The sequence below is a fragment of the Dromiciops gliroides genome, chromosome 5, assembly GCF_019393635.1.
Source record: "Dromiciops gliroides isolate mDroGli1 chromosome 5, mDroGli1.pri, whole genome shotgun sequence".
NCBI lineage: Eukaryota > Metazoa > Chordata > Mammalia > Microbiotheria > Microbiotheriidae > Dromiciops > Dromiciops gliroides.
The window spans coordinates 244536553-244548998 of NC_057865.1; positions in this window are offsets into that span (position 1 = coordinate 244536553).

Below are 12446 nucleotides of genomic sequence, written 5' to 3' on the forward strand. Positions count from 1 at the left end.
TCAACTATGCAATACACATAGGAGGTGCTATATTTGTTGTTCAGTAATCTCCAAATCCTTGTGACCCCATTTGGGATTTCCCTGGCAAAGAAACTAGAGTGCTTTGCCACTTCCTTCTCCAGCTCATTTTACAGATGAGGAAACTGAGGCAAACAGGGTTGAGTGACTTGTCCAGGGTCACACAGCCTGGAAGTGTCTGAGGCCGATCTGAACTCAAGAAGATGAGTCTTCCGGACTCCAGGTCTGACACTCTAATCTACTGCCCCATTTAGCTGCCTTTAGGTGCTGTATAAATATTAGCTTATTATTATTTCTATCATTCATTCAAGCAGACCAGCCCTGAACAAAGTTCCCCAGTCATATTTATTGCCTTAATTGTAAGTCATTTTATTGTTATTATTTTTAAACATAAAACTGTCTGTTGCCACTTGAAAAGGTAACTAGACCAGATCCAGATTCCCATCGTGGGATCCTCGGGAAAGGCCCAAGCCTCCCCATCCCCCCACGTACCCCTCCAGCTAAGCTGGGGAGAAGGCTGGGAGGGGTCCCATGCGCTCCAGTGATGGTTGCGGATCCTAGGGCGGTGTCAAGAGGTTGGTGGCAACGCTGCAGGTGAGGTCCCTCGCGTACGGCTCCGGGCTGAAAGCCGAGCACCACCATGGAGAACCTGCCAAGAAGAAAAAAACCGATGGTGGGTGCGGGAGGGGCCAGCCAGGAAGCCTGCCTCGGTGTGTGGGGTAGCGGGTAGGATCCCGCCAGGGAGCGGGCCTGTCCCCATTCACCTCTTCAGGCGCCGGATTCCGAAGGAGAGCGGGCTAGTCCTTCAAGAGCTCGGTGGCTGGCCCAAGGCTGGGAGCCGCACCTCGTCTTCCACCTTCTGCGCCAGGCCCCTCGACTGAGCAAGCCGTTGACGCTGACCTGGGCCACGACTTCGGTTCCTTCGGCCTTCCAGGGCCTCAGCCTGTTCCACAAAGCCCGGTAGGCGCGAGGCTCCTGATGGAGCTCGGCCCTCTTCCCTCCTCCTCTCCTTCCTCCTTCTCCTTCCCCTCCTCCCCTTCTTCATTCTGCTTCCCCTCTTGCTCTCTTATTTTCTCTTTCCTCTTCCCCTCTCCCTCCTCCCTTCCTTCTTATCCTTTTCTTCCTTACCCTTTTCTTTTCCTCTCCTCCTCCCTCCTTCCTTTCTCCTCCTGCATCCCTCCTCTCCCTTCTCGTCCCCTTCTCTTTAAATCTCTCTCACAGCTGCTGCCTCCTCCTCCTCCTCCTCTCTTACACACAAATACATACACACTGATGGGCACTCTTGTTTCTTCACTACAGTGCAAAATGCAACTTGGTTCAAAGAGTATGTACACACAATTTGGTGACTTTTTGTGTATGGTTGATCTTTTAAAAATGAAAAACCTTTTCTATTTTTACAAAATAAAAGTTTTCCATCTTCTGTAGTACTGCACTTCTAGAAATGTTGGCTATTATTAAACTTTCTAACCTTTACAAAGTCAAGAACTCTTCCCCTATCAATAGTTGTGAAAAGTATCTTTCCCCACTCCTCTAATTTGTTTCTGATAGAGACTTTTGTATCTATGTTATGTAACCATTTGGAACTTATTGTGGTATATAGTGTGAACTGTTGGTCTAAACCTAATTTCTGCCAGACGCTTTCTACTTTCTTAAGCAGTTTTTGCTGAATAGAGAGTCCTTATCTTGTACTAGCCCTAATTAGTGCTCTGGCTCCCTAGGGCATCCCCATAATGCTCCCTCAGATCCCTCACTCTATCTCCCTTCAGAGTCTCTGGAAGGCTTTAGTCCTGCATACTTGATGTTGTATTGGCTTCCCCAGTGGGTCTTCTCTTAATGTTTCTCAGCTTCTAGCTTTCTTTTTGTGCAGTTTGGGGCTGCATGGAGGAGCTGATTTGTCTGTAGTTTTGCACTTTTTGATCATTATTCCATCTGCTAGTCTTTTTGGTCTTTTCTGGAGTTTATGTGGGAGAGCCAGTATGATCTCTTTCTTTCTTTTCTTTTTTTTTTTTTTGGTTGTATGATCTCTTTCTTAACCAGAATCAGTTCCCATTCTGTTAGCAACTGTCATTTAAATTTTTTCAATGACTAATATGAGGGCCAAAATTTGATATACAGAGTGTTATTTGGGTGACTCGCCTTAATATTGGGATTCCAGAAATAATGAGGGACCTTTTAGGTTCACCCTCCCCTCTGAACTGTCCTTTTTAGATATTTCTCCCAGGCCAATAAGAAAGGAGCCTTTAAGCTTTAATTCACAGAAGGATCAGATTTTATTACTTGGTAATTAATTAAACCACAAAGGTGAAACTAATAAAAATCAAAGATAAGGAAATAGGAAAATAGAAATACAGATAAATACTCTTAACTCTAAACTTAACCTATGCAACCCCCAGACCGTTTTCAATTAAGCTAGTTCAAAGGAATTTAGGGTTTTCTGTAATTAACTCACCACACCTGGACAGTCTACAGCTGCGCTTGACTGGGAAAAAGCAGCCGCCCAAGAGAGAACTCGAGCCACCACTGGAAGAGGAGCAGTCCGAGAGAGCAGCCGCCAGAGAGAGCATGTTCCTGAAGAGACCTAGTGTTCTAGAAGAGCCTCCTCTTCCCTTCAGGGAGAGTTCAATCTTTCCTCCCCCAAAAGGGAAGTCCTTCAAAAACTGCCTATGGAGAGCTCTCCTTCTGACCTCAGTAGTATACATAACTTCCGGGTGGACCAGGTGTGGCCCCTGCCAAATGAGTCAGCTAAAAACTGCAATAATAATTTTATCACAAATAATTTTTACTACACTAAAGCATTTATTTTTTTCTCCTTCTAATCTGTTATCACCTCCCCCCAACCAGTGGAAAAAGAAAAAGAAGACCCGGGTACCATATTTGCGTAGTCAAGCAAAACAAATCCACACATTGGCCAGATCCAAAAATATATATCTCATTCTGCATTGAGTTCATCACTTCTCTGAGGAAGGAGACAGCATACAATATTATCACTTCCCTGGAAGCATAATTGTTTATTGCATAGATCAGAGTTCTTGAGTTTTTCAAAATTCTTTTTCTTTACAATGTTGTTATTGTATAAATTGAATTCAATTTGTCTCTTAATTTCATCAACTTTTAACTCTGATCAGTTTGTGTTAATCTTTCCAGATTTCTTTGAAACCATCCCTGTTGTCATGTTGTAAATAGTATTTCATTACATTCATATACCATCATTTCTTTGGCCATTCCTCAGCTTAGGCACACCTCCTTTCTAGCTCTTTTAACAGCTTTTATTTTGGTTGTTTTGAATACTTCTCTTTTTGTCTGAGAGTTTGTTGTTGGAAGACTTCCTGGAAGTGAATATATACACATATACATGCATTTGTATATGTGTGTGTATGTATATATATGTATACACACATATATCTTTCTGTAGATGTTTTTTCCTAATTAAAAAAATTATAAACTTAATCATCAATATATAAACATGTAAATATACAAATAAGACTCGGTAAAGAGGATTGTATGTGAAACCTTAAATTTCTATAATGCACAGTTTAAAAAATGCATTAAATTGAACACAATAGTAATAAAACTGCTTGGCCTATTTGTGTAATCTCAACTTTTTCCTTCTGTATATTTCTTTGCAAACTTTTCATGCTCTATTTACTTCTCAAATATCCTTTTCCTATCTTGTTTATAAATACATTTGAGATTTATTGGGTAGATAATTCCTGGTTCATGGTTCAAGCTTTGTAAATGTTGTATCCGTTGTCCTCCTTGAAAAATCCTCTTTAATTCTAATTCGTTTTTCATGATAAGTTACTTCTTACTTTGCTTGTTATTGTTTCATCTAGCAACAAGTAGTCTCTTCCCCTCTTAATTAATATAGCATTGGGTTTTAACTATGATGTTTATAGGTGTGTTATATTTGGTTTTTCCTTATGGGTATACTCTGGATTTTTTTTTTTTTTTGCTGGTTGTATTCAGGAATTCTGGGAAATTTTAATATTTAGTTTCTTCTGTTTTTTTTTTTTTTTAGGAGATGTCAGTGATCCTGAGATTGTTACATTGTGTGATTTATCCTTCAGGTCTCCCCTATGATTCTTTTGTTAACTTTTTTCATTTGTTTTTCTAGCTACTCTTCATTGTTTGAAAATCTTAAAAAATTTTTTATCAGTCTTCTGCATGTTGTTTTGAGTTTTTATAATGTTTTCCCCCATATTCATAGTTTTCTTCATAATTTCCTCTTGATTTTTTTTGTGACTCAGTTCTTACATAGGTGATTTTTAAACACTTTCTCTAAACATTCATTTGTCCTATTGAATTACTATTTATTATTTTTGATTAATTTCTTTGAATATATTCTTTATTCACCATAAAGCATCTCTTTGTCTAGGTAGAAGTTTTTTTTCTGCTTCCACTGTTTATGGTACTTTTAATTTGCTTTTTAAAAAATCCTTTTGTTAAAAAATAAAAACAAATGAAAATCCTATTGTTAGAATGTGTGTTTTTAGACTTTAGACTTCAGATTTCTTTTCCGTTCAGTGTTTTATTTATTTAAAAAATTTTTATTTGTGTGTGTGTGTGTGTGTGTGTGTGTGTTATGAGGAACCTGACTTCCTTCAGTCTTTTTATTCCACCGTTTTGTCGAAAGCATACCTCTTTTTTGTTTTCAAGGGAGTTAAACTTCTTTTGAACAGTTTAAAATGTAATATGTATATACCAACAAGTTTAAATCGATGAATTTCTCTACTCCAATAACAGGTACTTATGTTGAGCATTCAGGCTTTGAGCATTTGACTGATGAGTTAGGAAGGCAGAGAAAAGCAACAGACCTAGTTCTTCTTTGTATAAAGGCTTGTTTATCTTGGTTATTCAATGGAATCAAAGTCTCTCAGGAAGCAGCATGAGGTAGTGTAAAGAACCCTAGACTTGGAGTCAGCAGGACCTGTGTTTGAGTTTCATCTCTGATCCCCTACTAGATGTGTGATTTAAATCTTGGTTTCCTCATCTGTAAAATGGGAGTAATAATACTCATAGTTTGAAGGTGTGGTGTGTTATGGAGGTAAAATTGAAATGATGTCTCTAAAGTGATTTGCATACCATAATGCACTATTTAAGTACCAATTTAAAAAGGTTAGATCTGTGATTTCATTGGTATAGGGAATCCCTGATGAGGAAATTCTATATCATGTTGGATGTCTTAGAGAGTTTCCTGGAGCTGTAGACAGTTATATGACTTCCTCAAGGTCACATTGTTAGTATGTGTCAAAGATGGGACTTGAATTTAATTCTTCTGAACTTCAAGGTCAACTCTCTACCACACTGCTTCACTGCTAGATGAGTATTATTTATACGGTACCCACTGTACTGTATTTGTAAGGCCTTGTGCTGTGCAAAGATAAGAGAGAGCTGATTCCTACATACGAGCAGATTTACTTCTCAAATATCTATGCTGGGGAGGAAATAAAAGACCAATATATGACTGTGATGTACAAAATTATGTAAATGTGTTAGAGTTACCAAAACTTTTACATATGATGGGTGAAATCTAAAATGACTAAGGAAACAAAGGTTTAAGCTTCCAAGCATATTGATTTATTAAGTAATACATGCCAATTTTATAACAAAATGGAACCAGACTTCCTCAGCTTGGCACTGGACCCCAAATACAAGGGGAGACAGATTTTTGTGCATTAAAAGAAAACAATGAACAGGATATAAACCAGAATACAAAATTAGGTAGTCTGATTTCTTTCTTTTTTTTTTTTTTTCCAGTGAGGCAATTGGGGTTAAGTGACTTGCCCAGGGTCACACAGCTAGTAAGTATTAAGTGTCTGAGGCCGGATTTGAACTCAGGTACTCCTGACTCCACGGCCGGTGCTTTATCCACTGCGCCACCTAGCTGCCCCAGGTAGTCTGATTTCTAACTGGAGGGAAGATTAGGGACTTTGCAAGTTGGGTGGGAGAGAGCAAATAGGTGAAATTCCCTGAAGTCCGAAAAAGAGGTTTCTCCTTCCCTCCAAGTGTCTGTATTCAATCAAAGGATAAAGGAATCAGTAACTGATTGACCAGTAGGGACCAGTTTTCAGATAAGACACATGGATTGCTCGAGATAAATAATTGCGAGAAAGCTCCTTGTATCAATCTTTGGGTCTGACTGGGTTTCTGGTCAGCATAATCTATTTTGTCCTCAGTTAAGGGTCTCTAAGTAACATGTAGCCTCCCAGCCATGCAGGGCTAAGTTCAAACAATGCAGTAAAGTTTTCTCACCATTCCTATAATTGAATGAAGTTTTCTCACAAGATGGAAATTGGACTAGACCCATAAATGAGTAGAAAAGGAACTGAGCTAGTTCCATAATCGAGTCACAAGATAGAGTCATTGTGGTTCACTCAGTTCCTACAATTCCTACATGCAGGAGATTAGTGGAAGATTATGAGCAGTTATCACCTCATTAAATGATAAGAAGCAGTGGATGTGGAAACAAGTCTACAAAAAGCCTTGCCATCTAGAGGGTGTCAAAGAATAAAACTGTTAGGAGACAACAAAAAAGGGAAAGTTCTAGAAAGATTTCTGGAACAAATTTTTCCATAAGTGACAGCAGAGCTACCATATTTGGACTCCAACCTCATAGTCCTCTGTGTGTTACATGAAAAAGTAGGAATGGGACTAAAAACAGAAATAGGAAGGGAAGGGGGACTAGATGAAAGTGGCATAATTTTGGGGGTGGTGAGGGATCAGTTCTCAGGATATATTTGACAAAGGAGAGGATGTCAAGTACCCATACAGAATCTTATTCTTGTCAAGATAGGTGGCTGAAAAACATCTCCATCAGTTTTTTACCTATATGCCAATTTTTTCCATCTCTACCTTTCAAAGAATAATTTATATAGTCAATAATCTATATAGTCATTGAAGGCAACCATGATGACAATATAAAGGAAATAGATGGGATTTTGCAATTTATATTTTTAAGAAACTACATTTTATAGTTATACATGACTGAAAAGCACAGAAAATATTGAGATTACATTGTGATTATTATTTGCCAACTTTAGAAACCATTTGATTTAAAAGAGTAAAATGTTGTTGTAAGGCTCTCCTCCAACAAGATGTCTTCCACATGTATGTTAAAATTTTCTAAGATTCCTTGGTAAACATAACACCAGAAGTGCTTTTGTTTGATCCTGTGCTGTTCAAAACAGTCATCAAACAGGGTGATGGCTGCTCACCAAAGGTATTTACCATTGTCATGGATGATGTCCAGCCGAGTGTCCAAATGGCATAGTGATATTTTTTAACAGTGATGAGGTTCTTCATGTGCCCCTGCTGGTAGATGACATTATGCTGATTGAATCAGACCCTCAAATATTGCTGCATCTATTAAGTGACATTTGTAATCAAGAGATTTTTGTCCTATCTGCTAAAGAAAAATCAAGTGTTTAAAGAATGATTGTTATGCAGAATATGAAATGCAGTTGCATGGACAACTGATCTGTCAGCACATGTACAATGACAGACACTGCAAATGGACAGTGAATTGGAGCTAGAATGTGTCAGGAAGATGAAAGCATTCTGATCGCCCTTGGGAAGTGGCCCAGTGCTTTTAATAACCCCTTCTCTTCCCTGCTACAAAGACCCATCTTTTCAATGTTAATATTTCCGATGATTCTGTCTAGCTAAAAGCCATACAACAACCTGGTCTTCAAAGAATTAAAGCTGTGGGTCATTAACTGGGCAGTAGGGGTGCATGTCATAGGTGCGAGTAGCTTACAACATTATATTAAGAATTAAGAATTGCAGAGGCAAAACAACGTAAAAATATAAGAGAGAGGCATGCCTAGAAAAGAAGGCATGCTGATCATTGATGAACATGGGTTACCTGAGCCCCATTGTTCCACTGATATCCATGAAATATGAAGAGAGATAGAAGAAAACCCTTGTAGCAGATTTGTGGGAGGGCATGGTCATGAGTGAATAACACAGGACAAGAAGACATGGATAGGTTGCTATTTGTGTCATTGGAGGGAGCACCCCCCCAAGATCACAGATCCTTTGAAGCACCTTCATCAAAGTTACTGGGGCAGAATAGATGCCCTCCCGATCATACAAAACCAAATTAATTCTTCTGTGTTTCTTGTTGAAGAGTGGAACGAAACCTTTATTTGGAGTCAGAGAAGACCTGCTACTACTACTAATTGTATGGCCTTGAGCATGTAACACGACCCCATTAAGACTTACCTTTTTTTGGGGGGGGGGCGGGGCAATGAGGGTTAAATGACTTGCCCAGGGTCACATAGCTAGTAAGTGTCAAGTGTCTGAGGCCAGATTTGAACTCAGGTACTCCTGAATCCTGGGCTGGTGCTTTATCCACTGCACCACCTAGCTGCCCCAAGTCTTACTTTCCTAATATTTAAAATGGGAGTAATGTTGTTGGTACAAAATTTTGCTTATTGTAAAAATACTGCATCATATAAATGTGAGGCATTATGTTTACGGGAAACAACTAGCCCACCGAAAATTTTACTCTTCTTCTATATTGTATGTAGTAGGTGCATAAGAACTTTTTATTGATTGAGTTATGGGGTTGGATTGTATTACAGCTTACATTTTGTAGCCTCTTGTCCCCTCTACATACCCACCAATAATCCCAATTCTTTTAATCTCTATGAAAAAAATCTTCCCTTCTAATCTCATTTTAGATATCAATGTGCATTTGATACCTTTGCTGATTTATGAAAGCTTAATGGCTCTGGACAAGTGATATCAGACATCTTTTGCTTCTGAGTACTTCAGTAGTTTATATCCTCCTGTAGTCATTCAAGGGCTGAGGAATTCTTTTGGTAGAGATTAGTCTAATTTAGAAGTCGATCAACTAATAAATTAGAAGTTTTTTTGGGCATGTGTGCCTACAAGAATTATTTACTGAATTTATTTCTCATCTCTTCATTTTCATTTATTTCCCCCCCCTCCTTTTATTCTTAGCATTTATACTCAACATTCTAGAACCTTTTGGATCTATTAATTTTACTTTGTAAAATAATTGGGGTTTTTTGTTTGTTTGTTTTTGCAATTTCAGCAGAAAAGGATTTCGTTGGAAAATAAGTAGAATTTTCTCTTTTACATTTTGGGATTATGAAAATTGAGAATAACTAGGAAACTTTTGTAGGAGATTTTCTTTTCTAGCTTTATAATTTGTTTTTCAAGCTAGTTTATTCTTCTAAGTTTTGTTTCCCTCTCTCCCCGCCCTCTTCCAAAGGCAAAATAAATTGCTTTGCCATGCAGAAATGCGTTGGCAGCATCCTACAAAATATTTGAGGAGGCTTATCTTTTGTTATTAATTTTGGAGAATTCATGGATCTCTGTAGAGTCCTTAAAAACTGGTACTCAGAAACAGGTAGTTATTAATTTTCCCCTTTTTTTCTCTCCTTTTTTATGGAGGGGATGGGTGGACCTATTTTCCCAGTTTTAATGGTAGTGATGCATGAGCAAAGGTAGTCATTCTTCTAGTACTCTGAAGGGAAGTAGTTAGTGTTCATCCATAAGGATGGAGTCTGGTCTGCAGGACAAATTATGTTGGCTTGGATAAAAGTGACTGGCTTCAGTTTTCTTCCATATATCAGTCCTCTGTATATCGAAAGGTCTTTGTATATCATACAAAGCCCCTTTCATTTCTTTTACTTTATTAAGTGTGATTGAAGTGCAAGTTTCAAGGCACTAAGCATATTGCTTAAAAGTCTTGTATAGTATAGGTTGAATTTATAAAGAAAGAGTTAATGGAATGTTTGGAATAATTTTTTGATCTAGATGACAACTATTGGTTTCCTGAATTTTGAAAGACACATAGTACTCATTGGTCAAGTGCTTAAAGACCCACCATGCACTCCTCTTTATCTTTGATGGGTTTTGTTGATATATTGTTTTGTTTTGTTTTGTTTTGGGGGCAGTGAGGCTTAAATGATCTGCCCAGAGTCACATAGCTAGTAAGTGTCAAGTGCCTGAGGCCGGATTTGAACTCAGGTCCTCCTGAATCCAGGGCAGGTGCCCTAACCACTGTGCCACCTAGCTGCCCCCTTTTGTTGATATTTTAATGCAACTTTTGAAGAGAAAGTCTAGTTTGAAAATTCCCTTCTCTAATGCTGACAGGTAACTCATCCATTTTTTATAGTCTAAGAAAATTGCTTGTAGCACTGACCAGTTAAGTGACTTGGCCAGGGTCACATAGCCAGAAAATATCAGAGGACTTGAACCTGGATCTTCTTGACTCAGAGGCCAATCTTCTATTTGCATCGCCATAATAATCTCTTACTTTAAAAAAATTTAAATTAAAAAAAAATGGAGGCAATTGGAGTTAAGTGACTTGCCCAGGGTCACATAGCTAGTAAGTGTATGAAGCTGGATTTGAACTCAGGTCCTCCTGACTTCAGGGCTGGTGCTCTATCCCCTGTGCCACCTAGCTGCCCCTCTATTTTTCTTAAAAAACAAGGTAGCATTACTTATTAAAAAGTTGTTTTTTAAAATTAAATTTTATTTTTTTCAATTAACAATTATTCTCTACCTCTCAATTTCTCTTCCATCTCTAACTTTTATTAAGGAAAAGGCAGTGAAAGCCCTTGCTAAACCTGTTCTTCATCATGGGCTTGTCAGAAATGCCCAAAATATTTTTGATGAGCATTGTATTTGTTATAAAAAAATAAAATTGTGGTTTTTTTAAAGCAGTGCTTGTATAGAAAACATTTTTTGGGAGATGGGGGCAGTGAGGGTTAAGTGACTTGCCCAGGGTCACACAGCTAGTAAGTGTCAGTGTTTGAGGCTGGATTTGAACTTAGGTACTTTTGAATCCAGGACTGGTGCTTTATCCACTGTGCCACCTAGCTTCCCCCCACATATAATTTTAAATGCCCCACATAGATTGATTAAAATAGCTTACTTATCATCTCTGCTTGGTTTTGAACATATTTGATCTCCTTCAATAAAACAAAAATGACCAGTTGGACTTTGTGACAATGAAAGAGGTTTATGGCCACTTTAGAACCTAGCTGTAATTAGGCTTTGTCCTGGGCACTGACATAGGGTAGAGTTTACTTACTCCCTGCAGTGATTGTCAGACAACCGCCCCTCCATTCCCATGCCTCCTGGTGTTCTTTTGGTCCTGCTCCCCCTTTTTTAGGACCCTTGCCTTGTACCTCTCTGATTTTACTTCCCAGGGACTGAGGGCAATTCTCTCTGTCCAGCTCAGCTGCTCCCAATAGGTGTGGGGTCTGGCCTCTCCCTGGCAAACCTTACCACCTGCAGTGGAATTTGTTCTCTGCCATAATTGTTAGTTTCAGCACTGCCTTTGATGGAGACCTCTTTTGTTTTTCATTAATGCCCCTTGATATTTTCCTACAGACCTAACAATCCTTTTTCCCTGCATTTCTTTTAAAAAAAGAAATAGATGACCACTGTTGTCAGGAACTAAGTAGTGAGAAAAAAATGAATGTCCACTTAGCCTGAATCTATTCTGTAGTTACTTCCAGAGTTAATTTAGCCCAGAGGAAGGTCAGTATTCATTTGCTTATTTTGGAAGGTCATGGTCTTATTTTTTAGCAATTTTCAATAAGAATGATAATAAGAACACGATTAAAGTATCCCACATGGAGGAGATGAGAGAATCATCAACGTTATGAATAAGCCAAGTTGGTTTAGATGATAAACATAATTGTAGAAATCTTATTTGAAAAATGAAATAGATTACACTGAGGCTATATGGTGGGATTTTAATCAGATGTTTATCATTTTTTAAAAATCAATTCCCTCTCCAAATAAATATAAAGTCAATTTCTTGCCCTTAGAGGCAGCTAGATGGCTCAGTGGATGGACCTGGTGTCAGGGAGTCAATCAACACTTATTAATCCCCTACTACGTGCCAGGCATTGTACTAAACTCTGGGGATGTAAAAAGAGACAAAAGACCCTCTCTGACTTCAAGGAGCTCACAATGTACCGGGAGAGATAACAAGGAAACAGACATGACCGAACAAGCTATATACAGGATAAATAGAAATAATTAAAAGAGAGAAAGCACCAGAATTAAGAGGGGCTGGGGAAGACTTCCTGTAGGAGATGAGATTTTCTTTGGGATTTGCAGGAAGCCAGGGAAGCCAGTGGAGAGAGATACAGGAGGGCATTCCAGGCATGGGGGACAGCTAGAGGAAATGCCTGAGCCAAGAGATGGAGTGTCTTATTTGTGGACCAGTGAAGAGGCCAGTGTCAATGGATCGAAGAGTAAGGGGAATAAGATGTGAGAAGACTGGAAAGGTAGAAGGAAGCTAGCTCTGAAGGTCTTTAAATACCAAACAGAGGATTTGATATTTGATGCTGGAGGCAATAGGCAGTCACTGGAGTTTATCAAGTAGGGAGGTGAAATGGCTGGACCTGTACTTTAGGAAAATCACTTTGGGACTG